Below are 22882 nucleotides of genomic sequence, written 5' to 3'. Positions count from 1 at the left end.
CATGGCAATTTCTAGCTAGACACAGCTGTGAGGCCAGGAAAACCAAAGCAGAAATTGGGAATCATCAAGATACAAAGCTTTGGAACGACAGAGGCAAGAGTCAACCAAACTCAAGGGCAACATCCGGCATGGGAGAAGATATTTGCAAAAGACGCAGTGGCAAAAGGGCTAGTATCCAATACCGGTCAAGAACTAAAACTCAACACCCAAAACCCAAAAACTCCAGTAAAGGAACTTGGGGAAGACAGGAATAAACATGTCTCCAAAGAACACACACAAATATCTAACAGACAGAAGAAAAAATGCTCAACACCACTCGGCATCAGGGAGCAACAAACTAAAACCACAATGACATACCACCCCCCACTACTCAGAATGCCTAACATGAATAACCCAGGACACACCAGGTGTTGGGGAGGACTCAGAGAAAAATCCACTTACGCTCCTGGTAGGAATGCAGACCAATGCAGCCTCACTGGAAAACAGTGTGGACATTTCATAAACACAAAAATGGAGCTACCTGACCACTCAGCAATTGCACTGCTGGGTGATTAACAAATGGATACAAAAATAGAGACTCAAAGGAGCACATGAATATTGACGTTCATAGCAGACTTATCAACAACAGCCAAACTATAAAAACAGCACAATACTCCAACAGTTGCAGAATGGATAAAGGAGTTGTGACATATATAGACATATATTTAGAGTGGTGACATATGGAGATAGAATGCTGTGCTCAGGAAATAAGTCAGAGAGCGAAAACATAGGACATATCTCAGATGCAGGATTTGAGAAACAAAACAGATGAAATTGTGGTAAAGAAAAAAGAGAGAGAGAGAGGGAAGAAAACCATGAGGCTCTCAAATATACAGAACAGAAAAGATGGAAGGACCTAGGTGGGGGGTAATCCAGTTGGGTGATGGGTGGACACTTTTTACGGTGAACACGGGGCTTTATAAGTGAGTGAAGAATCACTAAAATATGAGGAAACGAATATGACAATAGATGCTAATGAATTGGAATTTAAAGATACATTTAAATAAAAAACACAGAAGATTTGCACTGTCCATGAGGGCCCAGAAGTGAAAAACGCTTCTGTCCTCATGGGCCAGTGTGTTAGATGATCACTGCATTCTCCACAGAGCTCGTTTCCCCAAGGTAAGACGATGGCACTGTCCTTATGCTTCCACACATACACGTGTGAAAACGCTTCGATCTTTGAGATAGAGGATGGTAATTTGAAGCAGGATTTTTCTGTGTTGCTGTGTCTCAGAGTTAAGTCGACAGCACTTTCTTCATGCATTCCTATGCAGGGCCAGAGCCATTGCTTGGCTTAGGCTGAGAAACTGGGAGCTGCTCTGCTGCACCTATCCAGTGGCGTTGTGGAGAAATGCCCTGGGCACAAGCCACAGTGGGCTGGCATTAGCACAGACGATGTTGGTCGGAGGAGGGTGCCTCTACCTCTGTTGCTTATTAGAGTTAAGTACACAGCACATCCCATCCCTCTTGCATTCACAGTGTAGGGCCAGAGCCATGTACATGGCATCGCAGAAGAGTGCCCCGAGGGCCGAAATGAGCACTCGCATCACGGTGAGCGTCTGGCTTCCCTGATTTGGCCGCAGCAAGACGCTCTTAGTACGCCTGTGGTTTGGAACCTTCACTAGCCTTGTGGTTTCCAGAGACATCCACGGGCCTTCTAAGTGCCAGAGGGCCTTCTTTGTTCTTCCCTGATGAACCTGGCATTGCCCCGTTCTCCAAAATCCACTGTTTGCCGCACAGCTAGGGTTCTGGACTCGTCAAGGCCACATCCAGCCCAAGGGCTTGGGTGCTAGTCCCAAAGACACTAGGCACCGATTCCATAGAGGTGCAGGTTACAGTCCTGATGGGGTGGGTGGCGGGCTAGCACTAGTTAGGGTGAGGTTCAGGCTTAGGCTGTGGCCTCAGCGGGTTATTCCCTCAATTCAAGAGGGCGGTGATCCAAATGCGGTTTCGTGGTAAAAAGTTTGTGGGTGCCATCTTTGCATTTGTTTTGCCAGTCGCCTGACTGGCTCCGACGGAGGACCATGTGATTCTTGATCCGCAGGGGTCGTATGCTCCAGCACCACGCTGGATACACATAGAGATTACTTAAAATTAGAAAGCTTTAAAAAACAAACACACAAACCACAGACATGGAGCAACATTAAGTATCCAAGACATACACCTGTGTTGGGGCGCCTGGGTGGCGCAGTCAGTTGGTTGGGCAGCTGCCTTTGGCTCGGGTCATAGTCCCAAGGTCCTGGAACAGAGCCCCCATTATGCTCCCTGCTCAGTGGGGAGTCTGCTTCTCTCCCTCCCTCTGCAGATCTCCTTGCTTGTGCTCTCTTGCTCATGCTCTATTTCTCAAATAAATAAAAATCTTTATTATGGAAAGAAAAAAAAAGATAAACACCTGTGAACAGGAAGTAGAGGAAAACATCCACAGTAGCAGAGGATGCGACACTAGAGGGCAGCAGAGCACCATGTTAGCCAGGTGCTATGGCACTTTACTGATTTCTGTGCCCCATAGGGACCTTTAGAAAACCTCGCCCTCCTATCCAGAGAGGAGAGGGCAGAAGCAAACTCCAGCAAGACTTCCTTTGATTAGGGGAGGAGTTAAGATGGCGGAGGAGTAGGGAACCCCTTTTTCAGCTGGTCCCCTGAGTCTAGCTGGATAGGTACCAGACCATACTGAACATCCACGGAATCAGCCTGAGATGCAGGAAGATACATCTGGATCTCTAAAATTGAACATCTCCAGTGTTGAGTATTGAGATATGAAGCAGGGAACCATGAAACCGCGTGCAGATATTGGAAGATAAATGGAAGGGGGAGGGAGCCGCCGTGTTTGGGCGCCAGGGAGCGGTGGGCACCTGTACAGGGGAGCAGGGGGACTCGCAGACCAGCACCCGCGAGAGAGCAGACTGAGACTGTGAGCTGGGGAACGCGCGTGACCAGTCTGAAAACTGGAGCTCCAGAGCGCCCACGAACCACACTGAAACAGAGCTCTGGAGCGCATGGGGGCGACGGGTGGCTGGTGGTGTTAGAAACACAAAGGACAGATATATGCCAGCCCTGGAAGTGAGGGCTTGGACGCCGGCTGTGGGGCGCACATTCAGGGACACTGAACGGTTGAGCAGCACCAACAGAAACAGAGTTAAAGAGGCCAGAACACCAGGGGAGAGTGGTCTGCGATCCCTCTGTTCTGAGACAGAGGCTGAGATTTGGCTACTGCTGCTCTGACTCTCAGAAGAGGCACAGCAAACCACCAGGGAAAGCCGCCAGAGAACAAAAGCCTGGAAATACCAGCTCACAGTGTGCCCATCACCATCCCACCTCCCAGGGGACACAGAGAATCTATCCAAATAGGGTTGCCTGAGTATCAGCGTGGCTGGCCCCTCCCCCTGAAGGCAGGCTAAAAATCAAGAAGCCCACATCCCAAAGATCCCTATAAAACAAGCACACACTGCCTGGGTCCTGGTCAATAATTTGGGCTCTGGACAACCCCCCAACCTAGCCTCATCAGAATGACTAGAAGAAGAAATCCCCCTGGGCAAAGAAAAGACAATGAGTCTGTGGCCTCTGCCACAGACAAATGGATATGGATATAACCAAATTATCAGAAATGGAGTTCAGAGTAACAAAGGTCAAGATAATGGGTAGATTTGAAAAAAGTATTAACGAAAATGTTAATGAGAATATAGAATCTCTAAGAGCAGAAATGAGAGCGAATCTGGCAGAAATTAAAAAAAAAAAACTGTGGGCTTCAGGGGAGGGGGGGAATGGGATTGGCTGGTGATGGATAGTGAGGAGGGCATGTATTGCATGGTGCATTGGGTGTTATACGCAACTAATGAATCATCGAACTTTACATCAAAAACCTGGGATGTACTGTATGGTGACTAACATAATATAATAAAAAATATTTTAAAAAATGATAAAACAAAAAAATAAATAAAAATAAAAAATAAAAATTCTATGAATCAAATGCAGTCAAAACTAGAGGCTCTGACAGCCAGGGTGAATGAGACAGAAGAACATTTTGGCAAATTGGAGGATGGGTTAGTAGAAGAGAAAGCTAAAATAGAATCTTGGCTCAAAAAAATCCAATCTCAAGAATGTAGGTTACGGGATATTACTGACTCAATGAAACATTCCATTGTAAGAATCACTGGCATCCCCGCGGGGGTGGAAAAAAACAGAGGTCTAGAAGAGATATTTGAACAAATTGTAGCTGAAAACTTCCCTAATCTAGCAAGGGAAACAAACATTCATGTGCAAGAGGCAGAGAGGACCCCTCCCAATCTCAACCATGACAAACCTACACCACGTCACGTCATAGTGCAATTCGCAAATATTAGATCCAAGGATACAGTTTTGAAAGCGGCCAAGGCAAAGAAATTTCTCACGTACCAAGGCAAAGTTATCAGAATCACATCAGACCTGTCTACACAGACCTGGAATGAAAAAAAGTGTTGGGGGGGAATTTTTAAAGCTCTTTCAGAGAAAAATATGCAGCCAAGTATCCTTTATCCAGCAAGGCTGTCATTCAGAATTGATGGAGAGATAAGGACCTTCCAGAATCACCAGTCACTGACCAATTTCGTAACCATGAAACCAGCCCTACAAGAGATATTAAGGGGGGGGGGTTCTACAAAAGTAAAAAGGCCCCGAGAGTGACACAGAACAGAAAGTCACAATCTACAGAAACAAGACTTTACAGGCAACATGGCATCATTAAAACCATATATCTCAATAATCAGTCTCAATCTAAATGGCCTAAATACTCCCATAAAATGCCACAGGGCTGCAGATTGGATAAAAAGACATGACCCATCCATTTGCTGTCTACAAGAGGCTCATTTTGAACCTAAAGATACATTCAGACTGAAAGTAAAGGGATGGAATACCATCTTTCATGTGAATGGACCTCTAAAGAAAGCTGGGGTAGCAATTCTCCTATCAGACAGATTGGATTCTAAACTAAAGACTATAGTTAGAGACAGAGAAGGGCACTATATTATTCTTTAAGGATGTATCCAACAAGTGGATATGACAATTATAAATATATATGCCCCAACAGGGGAGCAGCAAGATACACAAGCCAACTCTTAACCAGAATAAAGAGACAAATAGATAAAAATACATTAATAATAGGGGAATTCAACACTCCACTATCAGCAATAGGCAGAGCACCAGAGCAGAAAACCAACATNTTATAAATATATATGCCCCAACAGGGGAGCAGCAAGATACACAAGCCAACTCTTAACCAGAATAAAGAGACAAATAGATAAAAATACATTAATAATAGGGGAATTCAACACTCCACTATCAGCAATAGGCAGAGCACCGGAGCAGAAAACCAACATAGAAACAAGAGCTTTGATTACCATACTCGATGAGTTGGACCTCATAGATATATATAGAACACTACACCCCAGAACTAAAGAATACCCATTCTATTCTAATGCCCAAGGAACATTCTCAAGAATAGACCATGTTCTGGTTCACAAAACAGGTCTCAACCGATATCAAAAGACTAAAATTATACCCTGCATATTCTCAGACCACAACACTCTGAAGTTGGAACTCAACGACAAGGAAAAATTTGGAAGAAACTCAAACATTTGGAGACTAAGAACCATCCTGTTCAAGAATGATTCGATAAACCAGGAAATCAAAAATCAATTTAAACAATTTATGGAGACCAACAAGAATGAAAACACAATGGTCCAAAACCTATGGGATACTGCAAAGGCAGTCCTAAGGGGAAAATACATAGCCCTACAAGCCTCACTCAAAAGAATAGAAAAATCTAAATTAGGTTTTTATATTCTCACCTCAAGAAACTGGAACAGCAACAGAGGAACAGGCCTAATCCACACACGAGAAAGCAGTTGATCAAGATTAGAGCAGAAATCAACGAATTAGAAAACAGGAGCACAGTAGAGCAGATCAACAGTACTAGAAGCTGATTCTTTGAAAGAATACATAAAATTGACAAAATGCTGACAAGATTATCCAAAAGAATAGAGAAAGGACCAAATTAATAAAATTATGAATGAAAAGGGAGAGGTCACAACGAACACCAATGAAATTGGAAGGATTATTAGAAATTTTTATCAACAGCTTCATGCCAATAAATTAAGCAATCTGGATGAGATGGAGGCCTTCCTAGAAACCTATAAACTACTAAGACTGAAACAGGAAGAAACTGATTTTATAAACAGGCCAATTAATTATGAAGAGATTGAAACAGTGATAAAAACCTTCCAAAAAACAAAACATCAGGACTGGATGGTTTTCCCGGGGAATTCTACCAAACATTCAAAGAAGAAATAATACCTATTCTGCTAAAGCTATTTCAAAGAATAGAAACAGAAGGAAAGCTACCAAACTCATTCTATGAGGCCAATATTACCTTGATCCCAAAACCAGTCAAAGACCCCATCAAAACGGAGAATTACAGACCAATTTCCCTAATGAATATGGTAGCCAAAATTCTCAACAAGATCCAGGCTAATAGAATCCAACATTACATTAAAAGGATTACCCATCATGACAAATTGGGATTCATCCCTGGGATGCAAGGTCAGTTCAACATTTGCAAATCTATCAGTGTCATAGATTTTATTCAGAAGAAAAAAGCCAAAAATCACATGATTCTCTCAAGAGATGTAGAAAAAGCATTTGACAAGATACAGCATCCTTTCCTGATTAAAACCCTTCGGAGTGTAGGGATAGAGGGTACATTCTTCAATCTCATAAAAACCATCTATGAAAAGCCTACAGCAAATATCATTCTCAATGGTGAAAAGCTGGAAGTCTATCCCTTAAGATCAGGAACACGACAAGGATGCCCACTCTCGAAATTATTTTTCTTTTTTTTTTTTTTAAAGATTTTATTTATTTATTTGACAGAGATAGAGAGAGCCAGTGAGAGAGAGAACACAAGCAGGGGGAGTGGGAGAGGAAGAAGCAGGCTCATAGCAGAGGAGCCTGATGTGGGGCTCGATCCCATAATGCCAGGATCACGCCCTGAGCCGAAGGCAGACACTTAACCGCTGTGCCCCCCAGGCGCCCCTCGCCATTATTTTCAACATAGTGCTAGAAATCCTCACAACAGCAATCAGGCAACAAAAAGGGCTCAGAGGTATCCAAATCGGCAAAGAAGAAGACAAACTGTCTCTCTTCACAGATGACATGATAAGGTATGTGGAAAACCCAAAAGAATCCACTCCCAACTATTAGACGTTATAGAGCAATTCAGTAATGTGGCGGGGTACAAACTGAATGCTCAGAAATCAGTTGCATTTCTATACACGAACAATGAGACTGAAGAAACAGAAATTAGGGAATCCATCCATTTACAATAGCACCAAAAACCATGATATTAATTTAACCAGAGACGTAAAGGATCTATATTCTAGAAACTACAAATCACTCTTGAAAGACATTGAAGAAGACACAAAAAGATGGAAAAATATTCCATGCTCATGGATCCGAAGAATTAACATAGTTAAAATGTCCATGCTACCCAGAGCAATCTACACTTTCAATGCCATCCCAATCAAAAGACCAATGACATTTTTCAAAGAACTGGAACAAATAGTCCTTAAATTTGTATGGAAACAGAAAAGGCACCGAATTGCCAAGGAACTGGTGAAAAGGAAAACAAAGCTGGGGGCATCACAATGCCGGATTTCAAGCTCTACTACAGACCTGTGATCACAAAGACAGCATGGTACTGGCACAAAAACAGATACATAGACCAATGGAACAGAATAGAGAACCCAGAAATGGACCCTGGGCTCCTTGGGCAACTAATCTTTGATAAAGCAGGAAAAAACATCCAGTGGAAAAAAGTCTCTTCAGTAAATGGTGCTGGGAAAATTGGACAGCTACACGCAAGAGAATGAAATTGACCAACCTCTCACACCATACATAAAGATAAACTCCAAATGGATGAAAGACCTCAATGTGAGACAGGAATCCATCAAAATCCTAGAGGAGAGTGTAGGCAGCAACCTCTACAGCATCGGCCAAAGCAACCTCTTTCATGACACCTCTCCAAAGGCAAGAGATACAAAAGAAAAAATGAAGTTGTGGGACTTCATCAAGATAAAAAGCTTCTGCACAGCCAAGGAAACCGTCAAAAATACTAAGAGGCAGCCCACGGAATGGGAGAATATATTGGCAAATGACACTACAGATAAAAGACTTGTATCCAAGATCTACAAAGAACTTCTCAAAATCAACACATGAGAAACAAACAAATCCTAAAATGGGCAGAAGATATGAACAGACAATTTTCCAATGAAGACATACAAATGGCTAACAGACACATGAAAAAATGTTTAAAATCATTAGCCATCAGGGAATTTCAAATCAAAACCACACTAAGATACCACCTTACGCCAGTTAGAATGGCAAAAATTGACACGGCAAAAACAACAATTGTTGGAGAGGATGTGGAGAAAGGGGATCCCTCCTACATGGTTGGTGGGAATGCGAGTTGGTACAGCCACTCTGGAAAAGAGTGTGGAGGTCCCTTAAAAAGTTAATAATTGAGCTACCCTATGACCCAGCCATTGCACTACTGGGTATTTACCCCAAAGATACAGACGTTATGAAGAGAAATGCCATAGCACCCCAATGTTCATAGCAGTGTTGTCCACAATAGCCAAAGCGTGGAAGGAACCGAGATGCCCTTCAACAGATGACTGGATTAAGAAGTTGTGGTCCGTATATACAATGAAATATTACTCAGCTATCAGAAAGAACGAGTTCTCAACATTTGCTGCAACATGGACGGCACTGGAGGAGATGATGCTAAGTGAAAGAAGTCAAACAGAGAAAGACAATTATCATATGGTTTCTCTCATCTATGGAACATAAGAACTAGGAAGATTGGTAGGAGAAGAAAGGGACAAAGAAAGTGGGGTAATCAGAAGGGGAAATGAAGCATGAAAGAGTATGGACTCTGAGAAACAAACTGAGGGTCAGAGGGGAGGGGGTGGGGGAATGGGATAGACTGGTGATGGGTGGTGGGGAGGGCACGTATTGCATGGTGCGCTGGGTGATATACGCAGCTAATGAATCATGGAACTTTACATCAAAAACCGGGGATGTACTGTATGGTGACTAACATAATATAATAACAAAATATTTTAAAAAATACTGTAGATGTTATTGACCAGAACAGGGCTTGGATTGATGGACCGTGCACTCAGGTAAGGAGACAGGCTATGCCTTTCAAGTGCATGCAGCTCACTGACTTCATCCTCAAATTCCCTCACAGTGCCCTCCAGAAATGTTTTAGGCAAGCCTGGCAGAAGGACGATATCAATACAAAATGGGCCGCCACAAGATGGGCCAAGAAGATTTAAGCCAGGGAAAGGAAAGCCAAGATGACAGATTTTGATCATTACAAAGTCATGAAAGCAAAGAAAATGAGGAACAGAATAATCAAGCTTGAAGTTAGGAAGCTACAAAAAGCAGCTCTCCTGAAAGTGTCTCCTAGAAAAGCACCTGCTGTTAAGGGTGCAGCTGCAGCAGCTACTGCTGCTGCAAAGGTTCCAGCCAAAAAGATGGCCCCTGCGGGCAAAAAGGTTCCAGCCCAGAAGGATCCTGCCCTGAAAGCTGCAGGCCAGAAGACAGCACCTCCAAAGGCTCAGAAGGGTCAGAAAGCTCCAGCCCAGAAAGCACCTGCTCCAAAGGCATCTGGCAAGAAAGCATAAAAAGCATAAGAGGCTATTAAAAACAATAATAAAGGTTCTTTTTGACCAAAAAAAAAAGCAAATTATAGCTGAGAGCTTACTAATCTGGAGGAAAAAAAAGGCGTTTAAGACCAAGAATCATTCAGAACTCTGCTCAAAGTCAACAAAAACAGATCAACAACAAGACACATCATAGTGAAAATTGAAAAATACAAAGATAAATAGAAAATTCTGAGAACAGCTAGGGACAAAAGGTCATTAATCTACAAGGGTAGACACATAAGATTATCAGCAGACGTGTCCACTAAAAGTTGACAGGCCAGAAGACAGTGGCAGGAAATGTGCTGAATGGGAAAAATGTGCTGTGATGAGCACTGGATGTTATACGCAACTAATGAATCGTTGAACACTACATCAAAAAGTAATGATGTATTATATGTTGGCTAATTGAACATAATAAAAAAATGATATACCCTTAGTCATACTAATCAAAAAGGAAAGAGAAGGGATTTGAATAGATTAAATCATGAAAGAAAGATGAGAGTTCACAACCAACACCACAGAAATACAAATGATTATAAGAGAATACTACAAAAAATTGTATACCAACAAAGTAAGGAATCTGGAAGAAATGGAAAAATTCCTAGAAACATACATACTACCAAAACTGAAAAAGGAAGAAATGGAAAATTTGAACAGATCCATAACCAGGAAAGAAATTTAATCAGTTGTCAGGTTTGGCCAGCAAACCTTGAGGCGGTGAATGAAAAGATTACTCCAGGCACCTTAGGAGGAGAAAGGAAAGGGCCTGGGGACCAGCTGTTCCAGTGGTGAAAGGTCCTGAGCCAGACCCTGCCTCCACCTTTATTGTGAATATTATCAATACAACAAAGGAATAAGAAAAACAAGAAGGAATGTGAAGCTGTAACTATCAAGACAGTGGCATAGGGAATATTGTGTGACTAGAACAAGTATTGTGCTATGATGGGCATGCAGACTGGGAGTACATGGAGTGTCTGACCTCCAAAGGTAAATGTTTCTCCTAAGTCAAATATTTACTCCCTGGGTGAGTGCATTGAACTACAACAAGAATCTGGATGTTTTCAGCCCAGAAACCTTAAAAGGGGCCCAGTTTTCTGGACACTCCTTCTTTGCCTTTGAACTAGTCTCATCCAGGAAGGGATGTGTTTATTAAATCTTCTCTAGCCAGACACTATGAATTCCCACAAGCAGTAATCAAAAATCTTTCAAGAAACAAGAGTTCAGGGCCAGATGGCTTCCCAGGGGAATTCTACTAAACATTTAAAGACGATTAATATCTATTCTTCTGAAGCTGTTCCAAAAATTAAAAATGAATGGAAAACTTACAAACTCATTCTACAATGTCAGCATTCTCTTTATTCCAAAACCAGACAATGATCCCACTAAAAGGAACTACAGAACAATATCCCTGATGAAATGGATGCAAAAATTCTCACCAAAATACTAGCTGATAGATTCCAACAGTATATTAAGTGAATTATATTCACCATGATCAATTGGGATTTATTCCTGGGTTTCAGAGGTGGTTCAATAGCCACAAAACAATCAATGTGATACATCACATTAAGGAAAGAAAGGATAAGAACCATATGATCTTCTTAATAGATGCAGAAAAAGCTTTCGACAAAGTACAGCCTCCTTTCCTATTAAAAACCCTCAGCAAAGTGGGCATAGAGGGAATATGCTAGACCATCATGATGCCATATATGAAAGACCCACAGCTAATATTATCCTCAATGGGGAAAAACAGAGCTTTTCCCCTAAGGTCAGGAACACAGCAAGGATGTCCACTCTCACCACTGTTTTTCAAAATAGTGTTGGAAGTCATAGCCTCAGCATTCAGACAACAAAAAGAAAGAAAAGGCATCCAAATCAGTAAGGAAGAAGTCAAATTTTTACTCTTCGCAGATGATGTGATACTGTATGTAGAAAACAAGACTCCACCAAATATTGCTAGAACTGATGCAGGAATTCATCAAAGTTGCAGGACATAAAATCAATGCAGAGAAGTCTGTTGCATTTCTATACACCAATAATGAAAGAGCAGAAGAAATCAGGGGATTGATTCCATTTACAGTTGCACCAAAACCATAAGATACCTAGAAATAAACCTAACCAAAGAGGGTATTGAATATGGACTCTGAAAACTACAGAACACTTATGAAAGAAATTGAGGAAGACCCATAGAAATGAAAAAACTATTTTATGCTTATGGATTGGAAGAGCAAATATTGTTAAAATGTCTATACTACCCAAATATATTCAATGCAATCTTGATTAACACCAGCATTTTTCTTTTTTCTTATTATGTTGTTTTTTAAATTATGTTTATTATGTTGTTAGTCAACATATCATTAGTTTTTGATATGCTGTTCAACGATTCATTAGTTGCGTGTAACACCCAGTGCTCATCACCACACATGCCCTCCTTAATACCCATCACCTGGTTACCCCTTCACCCCACCCCCCTACCTTCTGTAACCCTAAGTTTGTTTCTGGAAGTCAAGAGTTTCTCATGGTTTGTCTCTCTCTCTGATTTCTTCCCATTCAGTTTCCCCTTCCTTCCCATACGGTGCTCCATGCTATTCTTTCTGTTCCACATATGTGTGAAACCATATGATAATTGTCTTTTTCTGCTTGACTTATTTCATGTAGCATAAAACCCTCTAGTCCTTTCCATGTCGATGAAAATGGTAGATGTTCATCCTTTCTGATTCTGAGTTCATGTATATATGAACCATATCTTCTTTATCCATTCATCTGTGAAGGGCATCTCATCTCCTTCCACAGTTTGGCTATTGTGGACATTGCTGCTATGAACATTGGGGTGCAGGGTCCCTTCTTTTCACTACATATGTATCTTTGGGGTAAATACCTAGTAGTGCGATTGCTGGGTAGTAGTGTAGCTCTATTTTTCACATCTTGAGGAAGCTCCATACTGTTTTTCAGAGTGGCAATACTAGCTTGCATTCCCACCAACAGTACAAGAGGGTTCCCCTTTCCAAACCACATCCTTGCCAACACTTGGTGTTTCCTGTTGTGGTAATTTTTGCCATTCTAACTGAACACCAGGATTTTTACAGAGCTAGAACAAAAAATCCTAAAGTTTGTACAGAACCAGAAAGACCCTGAATAGCCAAGGGTATGTTGAAAAAGAAAAACAAATCTGGTGGCATCACAATGCCAGACTTCAAGCTGTATTACAAACTGTAATCATCAAGACAGTATGGTAGTGGCACAAAAACAGACACATAGATTAATGGAACAAAGTAGAGAACCCAGAAATGGACCCTCAGCTCTACAGTCAACTAATCTTCAACAAAGCAGGAAAGAATATCCAGTGGGAAAAAGAGAGTCTTTCCAACAAATCATGCTGGGAAAACTAGGCAACCACATGCAGAAAATTAAAACTGCACCATTCTCTTACACCATACACAAAGATAAACTCAAAATGGACATAAGACTTAAATGTGTGACAGAAAACTATTACAATTGTAGAGGGGAACACATACCTCTTTCACCTCTTTCACCTCAGTCATAGCAACTTACTAGATATGTCACCTGAGGCAAGGGAAACAAAAGCAAAAATGAACTATTCGGCTTCATCAAGATGAAAAGCTTCTGCACAATGAAAGGCAAGAACTAAAAGGCAACCTATGGAATGGGAGAAAATACTTGCAAATGACATATAACATAAAGGGCTAGTATCCAGAATCTATAAAGAACCCATCGAAATCAACAGCCAAAGAATAAATAATCCAGTTAAGATATGGACAGAAACATGAACAGACATTTTTCCAAAGAAGACATACAAACGGACAACCATGAAAAAAATGCTCAACATCACTCATCATTAGGAAATACAAATCAGAACTACAATGAGATACCACCTCACACCTGTTAGAAGATCTAAAATTAAAAACAACAGATGTTAGCAAGTACATGGAGAACTATTGATGGGAATGCAAACTGGGATAGGCACTCCGACAAAAAGTACAGGTGTTCCTCAAAACGTTAAAAATAGAACTACTGTACAGAATCCTGGTTGTTATACCATGCTTAGGATTGGTTGGGTCACAAGAATGGGTGGCACCTAAATACTGTACTGTTCCCAGGCATAGGAGGCTGGAAGCAAACTGAGAACAGCAAGCCTAGGTGCCAGTTATCTGCTCTTTATTGCTATAAACTGCCAACCACTGTGTGGCTGTGTGAGTGCTTTCCTGGGACTGGTCATGCAAAGGACAGAAGGGTGGTGAGATCCTCCCAAGAAAGAATAGCTTGGGCCCATGCCATGGCCCTAAAATTTGGTTTTGAAAGTCAGTCCATACCTAAGATAAAAAAGCTCAGACACACACAGGTTGAACGTAGGATTCTGACAGAAACTGGGGAGACAAGAGTGATTACTCTTCTGTGAGGGCTCACTGAAGAGTGAGTGATGGGAATTTTCAGCTCTGGGGCTGAAAATTGCCATCTTCTGCCCATCAGGGATCAGACTTCTGGAAGCAAAACAAAGTCACCTGGTGGTAACTATTATAGTCACCTTACACCAATCCCTGCCTCTGCACCCCATAGACACATTTCTACTAGGACAAGTCTACTTGAGAATTAGTGCACCTCCGGGTGACTGGAGTGCACCTGGAGCTTCCTCAAGATGTGAAAAATAGAGCTACCCTATGACCCAGCAATTGCACCACTAGGTATTTACCCCAATTTACCCCAAATCACCTTACACCAATCCCTGCCTCTGCACCCTGCAGACACATTTCTACTAGGACAAGTCTACCTGAGAATTAGTGCAACAGGCCTCTCCCCAGAAGACCAGCATAAACAAATAACTTGCACAAAGCTTACTGATGAGAGAGGGCTGCAAAGATTCAGCTCTAGGAGAAAATAGTATCTAGCCTCCTTTGTAGTTTTATTCTTAAGTTTTATTACTTTTTTCATTTATTTTATTTTTTCAATTATTTTTTAAATTAAAAAAATTATTTATATATGCATACTTTATATACATATATATTTTTAAATTTTTGTTTCCTTTCATTGTATTTTACTTTCTTTTTTTCTTTCTTTCTTTTTCTCCTTTTTTCCTTCCTTCTTTCTTATTTTGAGATCCAGCTTCTTTTAAGAAGCAGACCAAAACACACCCAGGATCTAGTGTTTTTGTTGTTGTTGTTGTTTTCTTATTCTTTCTTCTTTTCTTTTCTGGACAAAATGATGAGACACAGAAGTTCCTCCCAAAAGAAAGAATAGAAGGTCATACTCAAAGCCAGGGATTTAATCAATACAGATAAAAATAAGATGTCTGAAGTAGAATTTAAAAATGATTATAAAGCTACTAGCTGGACTGGAAAAATGCATAGAAGACATTAGAGAATACCATACCGCAGATAAAAGAACTAAAATCTAGTCAGGCCAAAATTGAAAATGCTATAACTGAAATGCAGTCCCAAGTGGTGGCCATAAAAATAAGGATGGACAAAGTAGAGGAGTGAATCAATGATATAGAAGATAAAATTATGGAAAAGAAGGAAGCTGAAAAGAAGACGGAAGGAAAGGTATCAGACCATGAAGATAGACTTGGGAAACTAAGCAACTTATTAGAATGTAATAACATTTATATCATAGGAGTCCCAGAAGATGAAGCGAGAGATAAAGGGACAGACCTTCCCTAATCTGGGGTAGGACACAGACATCAAAATCCAAGAAGCACAGAGAACTCCCATTAAAAGTCCACATTTCCAAGTCATACCATAGTCAAACTCACAAAATACAATAAGGAAATAATACTGAAAGCAGCAAGGGAAAAAAGCCTTAACATACAAAGGGAGACAGATCGGGTTGGCAGCAGATCTTTCCATTGAAACTTGGCAGGCCAGAAAGCAGTGAAAGGAAATATTCGATATGCTGAATGGGAAAAATATGTAGCTAAGCAGTCATTATGGAGCAAGACTGTCATAAAAGATTGTCATAAAAGACAAATAAAAGCTAAAGGAGTTTGTGACCACTAAACCAGTCCTACAAGAAATTTTAAGGGGGACTCTTTGGAGAAAAAAAAGACCAAAATCAAGAAAGACTAGAAAGGACCAGAGAACATCACCAGAAACACCAACTCTTCAGGTAACACAATGACATTAAATTCATATCTTTCAATAATCATTCTGAATGTAAATAGATTAAATGCTCCAATCAAAAGGCCTATGGTACCTGAACGGACTAAAAACAAGATCCATCTATATGCTGCCTAAAGAGACAGATTTTACACCTTAAGACTCCTGCAGATTGAAAGTGAGGGGATGGAGAGCCATCTGTCATGCTGATGGAAGGAAACAAGAAGCCAGAGTGGTAATACTTATATCAGACAAACTAGACTATTGACCAAATAATATAACAAGAAGTGAAGATAGGCATTGTATCATAATTAAGGAGCCTATCCATCAAGAAGATCCAACAAGTGTAAAAATATCCCAACTTGGGAGCACCCAAATATATAAATCAATTAATAACTCCATAATGAAACTCACTGATAATTATACAATAATAGTAGGGGACTTTAATGCCCACTTATAGCAATGGATAGATATCTAAGCAGTAGCTCAACAAGGAAACGATGACTTTGAATGACACACTGAAACATATGACTTAACTGATATATTCAGAGCATTGCACCCTAAAGAATACACATTCTTCTCAAGTCCACATGGAATATTCTCCAGAATAGATCACAGACTGGGTCACAAATCAGCCCTCAACAAGTACAAAAGATTGCGATCATACCACATATAATTTCAGACCACAATGTTATGAAATTTGAAGTCAAGCGCAAAAAAACATTAGGAAACACACAAATATATGAAGTTTAAAGAACATCCTACTAAAGAATGAATGGGTCAACCAGGATATTAAAGAAGAAATAAAAAAGTACATGGAAGCAAATGAAAATGAAAACCTCACAGTCCAAAACCTTTGGGATGCCAGCAAAGGTAGTCCTAAAAAGGAAACATATAGCAATATAGGCCTTCTGTAAGAAGCAAGAAAAGTCTCAAATACGCAACTTAACCTTACATGTAGGGAATAATAAAGATTAGAGTAGAAATAAATGACATAGAAACAGAAAAATAACAGAGCCAATTAACAAAACTAAGAACTGGTTCTACAAAAGAATCAATAAAATTGATAAATCCCTAGCCAGATTTATCAAAAGAAAAGAGAAAGGACCCAAATAGATGAAATCATGAATGATGGAGGAGAGATCACAAACACCACCACGGAATTACAAACAATTATGAGAATACTTTGAAAATTTATATGCAAACTGGGCAATCTGGAAGAAATGGACAAATTCCCAGAAATGTACAAATTACCAAAACTGATATAAAAAAAGATACGAACCTTGAACAGATCCATAATCAACAAAGAAATTGAATCAGTAATCAAAATTCTCCAACAAGCAAAAGTCTTGAGCTGGAAAACAGCATGGAGATTCCTCAAAAAGTTAAAAATAGAACTACTGTTTGACCCAGCAATTTCACTACTATGTATTTACCCAAAGGATACAGAAATAGTGATTCAAAGCGGCACATACACCCCAATGTTTATAGCAGCAATGTTCACAATAGCCAAAATATGGAAAGAGCTCAGATGTCCATTGACAGATGAATGGGTATAGAAGATGTGGTATGTGTGTACACACACAAAAGATTGAAATCTTGCTATTTGCAATGAAGTGGAGGGACCTAGAGTGTATCATGCTAAGGGAAATAAATCAGTCAGAGAAAGACAAATATCATATGATTTCACTCGTATGTGGAATTTAAGAAAAAAAAACAGATGAACATAGGGGAAAGGAAGGAAAATAAAATAAGATTTAAAAAAGAGAGGGAGGCAAACCATAAGAGACTCAACTGTAGAAAACAAACAGGGTTGCTGGAGGGGTGGTGGGTGGGGATGGGTAAATGGGTGATGGACATTAAGAAGGGCATGTGATATAGTGAGCACAAGACTGATGAATCACTGACCTCTACCCCTGAAACTAATAATACACTGTATGTTAACTTACTTGAACTTGAGTAAGATTAAAAAAAAAAAAAAGATATTAAAAAAGGTGTTACCTGTTTACCAGCAGATGGCACTATTATCTTTTTCTCCATGTGAGATTTTTTCCCCCTAAATCCTGCCTCCTCTACTTTTCCCCACTTGTTTGATTACATTAAATTGTATACTCCCTCCTCCACAGGAAATAAGTAGCATAAACTAATTTGCATTGAGAAAATTGACTGTTTCTATAGATTTTAGGCAACTACGTATCTTTGTATAGTGATTACACTAAACTGAAATGTCAAACATTATCTAATAATGTAAATTTATACTGATTTTTTTTGTAAAGTGGGGATGAATTCACTAACCTCTTCCATTTTTCATAAATACCTGCCTTCAAAAAACACCACCAGATTTCCACAAAGCCAGCTATGCATTTACCTACTTCACCTGAAAATTCATTAACAAGTATCAAATTTTGAAAATACCAATGCTAAGCGAAATAAGTCAAGCAGAGAAAGACAATTATCATATGGTTTCACTCATTTATGGAACATAAGAAGTAGGAAGATCGGTAGGAGAAGAAAGGGAAGAAGAAAGGGGGGGTAAACAGAAGGGGGAATGAACCATGAAAGACTATGGACTCTGGGAAACAAACTGAGGGCTTTGGGGGGGGAGGATGGGATAGGCTGGTGATGCGTAGTAAGGAGGGCACGTATTGCATGGTGCACTGGGTGTTATACACAAGTAATGAATCATGGAACTTTACAGTAAAAACTAGGGATGTACTGTATGGTGATATGATAAAAAATTATTATTAAAAAAATAAACCTTTATGAATATTGTTTAAAAAAAGAGAAAATACCAATGTGGTCTGTTATGGTGATATAATTTGGAATCTAAACAGACACTGATTCCAAAGGGTAAGATTAGAGCTTCAATTGATTTCACTTAAGTCCACCTCCACTATCTCTACATGACACTAGAAAGTAAATCTTGAAGCAACAGAAAATATTAATTTATTGAGTAATAGTTCCTGAATACTACTCACCTATAATTGCCTTATCAATATTATGCCCTGACTGGCACCTGAAACTTGCTCACTCTTTCACCCTGCCCTCTTTTCACACTTTCTCTCTAATTTTGGTGTTCATCTCTTCTTTCACCTGTCAGTCTGTCTATTCACCTACTATCTAACAGCTTTCTCATATCACTTTCTTTGTACCCATTCTCATCACTTTATCTTACCCACTCTTTCCTCCATTTAGTAGTTTTTTTTTTTAACATTTTGTAGTGTATTTTTTCTGGGGCTTTTTTGATGTGGTTTCTTTTGTTTTTTGTTTGTTTTTAATTCTTGTCCATTCCATTGCTTGGTTCTTCTGTATGGGTTAAGGTTAAGGCTAAGATTAGTTTTCTTTCCTTTTGCTATATTTCTTTCCTTTTGTTATCTTTCTGAACAAATTGTGCACTCTCTCTTTTATCATGGATTCAGTAACAACGTTTCAGCTCACACATTAAATAATATGTATGGAATACTATGAAAACAGTGAAGAGCTATACAAATAAAGGTCACCACAGCATTTACAAACATTTGGTGAGTGTAGAAGCAAACAAATGAACAAACTGAAATGTTTTTCTGATATTGAATAACTTGGTATTGGTTAGTGATGGAGTTATTTTGCCTTAGTTGTAGAATAAAATAAGCAAATGATGAGACTCAAGGTGAAAATTAATGAACTGGGATTAAAATTAAAGAACAGAGACATATGGAACAGGCAACGACACTATCTCCACTCTTTACAAATGAGTAATCTTAAACAAGTCCTTTTACTTTGTGTGTCTGAGGACTAAGTTCCTTTATCTGTAAAGAAGTGTATGAAAATAGGCATGTCTGCAGCCAGAGTCCCTGGAAAAGTAGCAACCTTGAATCCCTGTCCATTTTTAAGATCTGTAATTTTATCGTACAGCTCTCACAATTCCTTTAAATTGGCACACAGTAAAGAGCTTCGTGAAAGAAAGTGACTTGATAAAACTTTTACCTAGTGATTCAACCATTATTTTATGAAGATATAATGGCATCCTGCACCATAGAAAAATTAGGAGAATTTAGCTTCATGACATGATGATAAGAAATAGAACTTTGCACTTTCTAAGAAATAATCCTGTCATTGACTTAGATCTGCTCATAAAATTTACCTGCTTCCAAAAGTGTGTCTGGTCCATAGAATAATTCAACTTCTTCCGTAGTCATTGAGTGGGATTACTAAATCTCTCCCTTGACATTATATTTACTCATTCATTGAAAAAAGTATTTGTACTCATACAATTTTCAGATACTTAGCTCACTTCTGACAATTTCTTGAGACATGAAAAAGGAGACAGTATGGATTTGTTTTCCATAGGAATAGGGACAACAGAGAAAAGTTTTAAAAACTGAGATTAAGAACTTTAATAACTGGAAATGGGAATAGGGGAACTGCCCAAGGTTTCTACCATTAACATCTAATAGAGCTCATGTTTGTCACACCACCCAGGTCTACTCAGTATTTCCTTTTCTCAGGTTGTGATCTCAGGGTTGTGATATTGAGGGCCATGTTGGGCTCCATGCTCAGAGGGGAGTTTTCTTCCACTGTGCCCCTCCCCATCTCATGCACAGTCTCTCTCTCTCCCTCCCCCTCTCTTTCAAATAAAAAAAATATTTAAAAAATAAAACAAAATAATAAAAAATGTACTTGGGCATTGAGTGTAAAGTTTGTGAGTACAGTTCCTGGCAGTTTGAAAGAATAAGTCCTGTCTGGGTCACATGATGGAAGGTGTCTAGCAGATTCAAGGACACCAGTTTTGTGTGTGTGTGTGTGTGTGTGTGTGTGTGTGGTTAGTTTTTACCATTGACATCCGTGACCTCAGAGCTTCCTCCTAGTGCTACACCAGGAATGGTGCCACCGTGCAAAGTTCAGGACTATGTCTTTTAACCAGTGACAAAGAGCCAAATATTCCTCCTGTGATAAGGGAAAAATCAGTAACAAATGAGCTCAAAGGGAAAATGGTCCTAGTTTTTATAAGGACCCATTATGGAAAGTGAAGTTGAATGTTCGTACTGAGGTCATTGTGATCTATGAATAGAAGTTATGGAAAGGCAGGGGCACCTTGGTGGCTCAGTTGTTGAGTGTCTGCCTTTGGCTCGGGGTGTGATTCCAGGGTCCTGGGATCAAGCCCTGCATCAGGCTCCTTGCTCCTCTGGGAGGTTGCTTCTTCCTCTCCCACTTGCCCTGATTGTGTTCCATCTCTAGCTGGCTGTCTCTATGTCAAATAAATAAACAAATTAATAAATTAAAAAAAAAAGAAGTTATGGAAAGGCAAAAAAAATTATGTAATCATTGCTGTCCATTAATGGAATAAACTGCCTTGAGAAATCCTGAGTTTCTCATTAATGGAAGCATTCTAATTGAGGTTTCATGATCAATTGTCAGGATACTGTAGAAAATGCTTCTACATTACATAGGAGATTGTGGTTTTACAAAATCTAACTTAGATTTACTTACTATACTGTTAAAATTTTAGGGTTACAATTCAATCCTCAACGCTTTCACCATCACCATCATCATCCTTGTCATTGTCGTCATTTTCACTGACATTTATCTCATGCTCGTAATAAATCAGGCATTGTGCCAAATATGTACGTGTGTGTGTGTTTAATTTTTAAACAATCCAGGAAATAGGTAATAATAAGTAATATAATATAATATAATAATATTTCCACTGATAAATGAGAAAATCAAGCTTACAAAGATTGAGAATCCTGCTTTTAAACTACCAGGATTAAGAAGAAATCAATTGTTGTCAAGGGACTATCAGTAGGGAGAGGAGCTTATTACAGGAGGATACCAAAGAAATTTGGGGTGTGATGGAATTGTTTTGCTTCATGATAGTGGTTACACGGTTGAATGCATTTACCAAAACTCATAGAACTATACACTAAAAAGGGTATATTGTACAATGTAAGTTATTTCCTGATAAACCTGATTTTTACAATTTTGCCTTTGACATACATCTAGTTAATAGTTTTCTGTGAGCTGAGATATTTATAAGTTTGGATTCTAAGGTTATTTGGTCCTGGCCTGAGACCTATATTTTAAGTCAAGTGCTATATTTGCAACTATGTTGCCTGGTCTAGGTCTGAAGACTTTGTGGATACTCTTACAGGGATGCCTAAGTCATAATACCTATCACATTGTACTGTATCTGTCACTGTATTTGTCTGTGTAATTCACTTTTTTATTCACAGTTTCCAGACTTGCTACACTCTGATTAACTAAAAAAATGAGTTATTTTCTTTATCTCTATATTATAATTATCTCTATAATTCTAGTTTTTTTCCCCACAATACCCAATTCAGGCAAAATGTGTCTATTCCTCAATAAATAGAATTAGGAAATTGAGGTTTGGATTCAGCATAAGGAAATATTTTATTTTATTTTATTAATAATATTTTTATTATATTATGTTAGTCACCATACAGTACCTCCATAGTTTTTGATGCAAAGTTCCATGATTCATTACTTGCGTATAACACCCAGTGCACCATGCAATATGTGAGCTCCTTAATACCCATTACCAGCCTATCCCATTCCCCCACCCCCCTCCCCTCTGAGGCCCTCAGTTTGCTTCTCAGAGTCCATAGTTTCTCATGCTTCATTCCCCCTTCTCTTTACCCCCCCTTTCTTCTTCTCTTCCTTCTCCTACCGATCTTCCTACTTCTTATGTTCCATAAATGAGTGAAACCATATAATAATTGTCTTTCTCTGCTTGACTTATTTCACTTAGCATTATCTCCTCCAGTCCCGTCCATGTTTCAGGGAAGGTTGTGTAATCGTTCTTTCTGATGGCTGAGTAATATTCCATTGTATATATGGACCACAACTTCTTAATCCAGGCATCTGTTGAAGGGCATCTTGGTTCCTTCCACGATTTAGCTATTGTGGACATTGCTGCTATGAACATTGGGGTAAATATGGCTCTTGTCTTCACTCCATCTGTGTCTTTGGGGTAAATACCCAGTAGTG

At 39.5% G+C, this 22882-nt stretch overlaps 1 pseudogene; it reads left to right on the top strand.

Annotated features, from left to right (window-relative positions):
• The first annotated feature begins 1169 nt into the window (after positions 1-1169).
• Positions 1170-9821, top strand: LOC100477868 (annotated as a pseudogene).
• Positions 9822-22882: the final 13061 nt, after the last annotated feature.

Source organism: Ailuropoda melanoleuca, chromosome 5 (genome assembly GCF_002007445.2).
Source record: "Ailuropoda melanoleuca isolate Jingjing chromosome 5, ASM200744v2, whole genome shotgun sequence".
NCBI lineage: Eukaryota > Metazoa > Chordata > Mammalia > Carnivora > Ursidae > Ailuropoda > Ailuropoda melanoleuca.
This window is presented reverse-complemented; position numbering and strand designations above follow the sequence as displayed.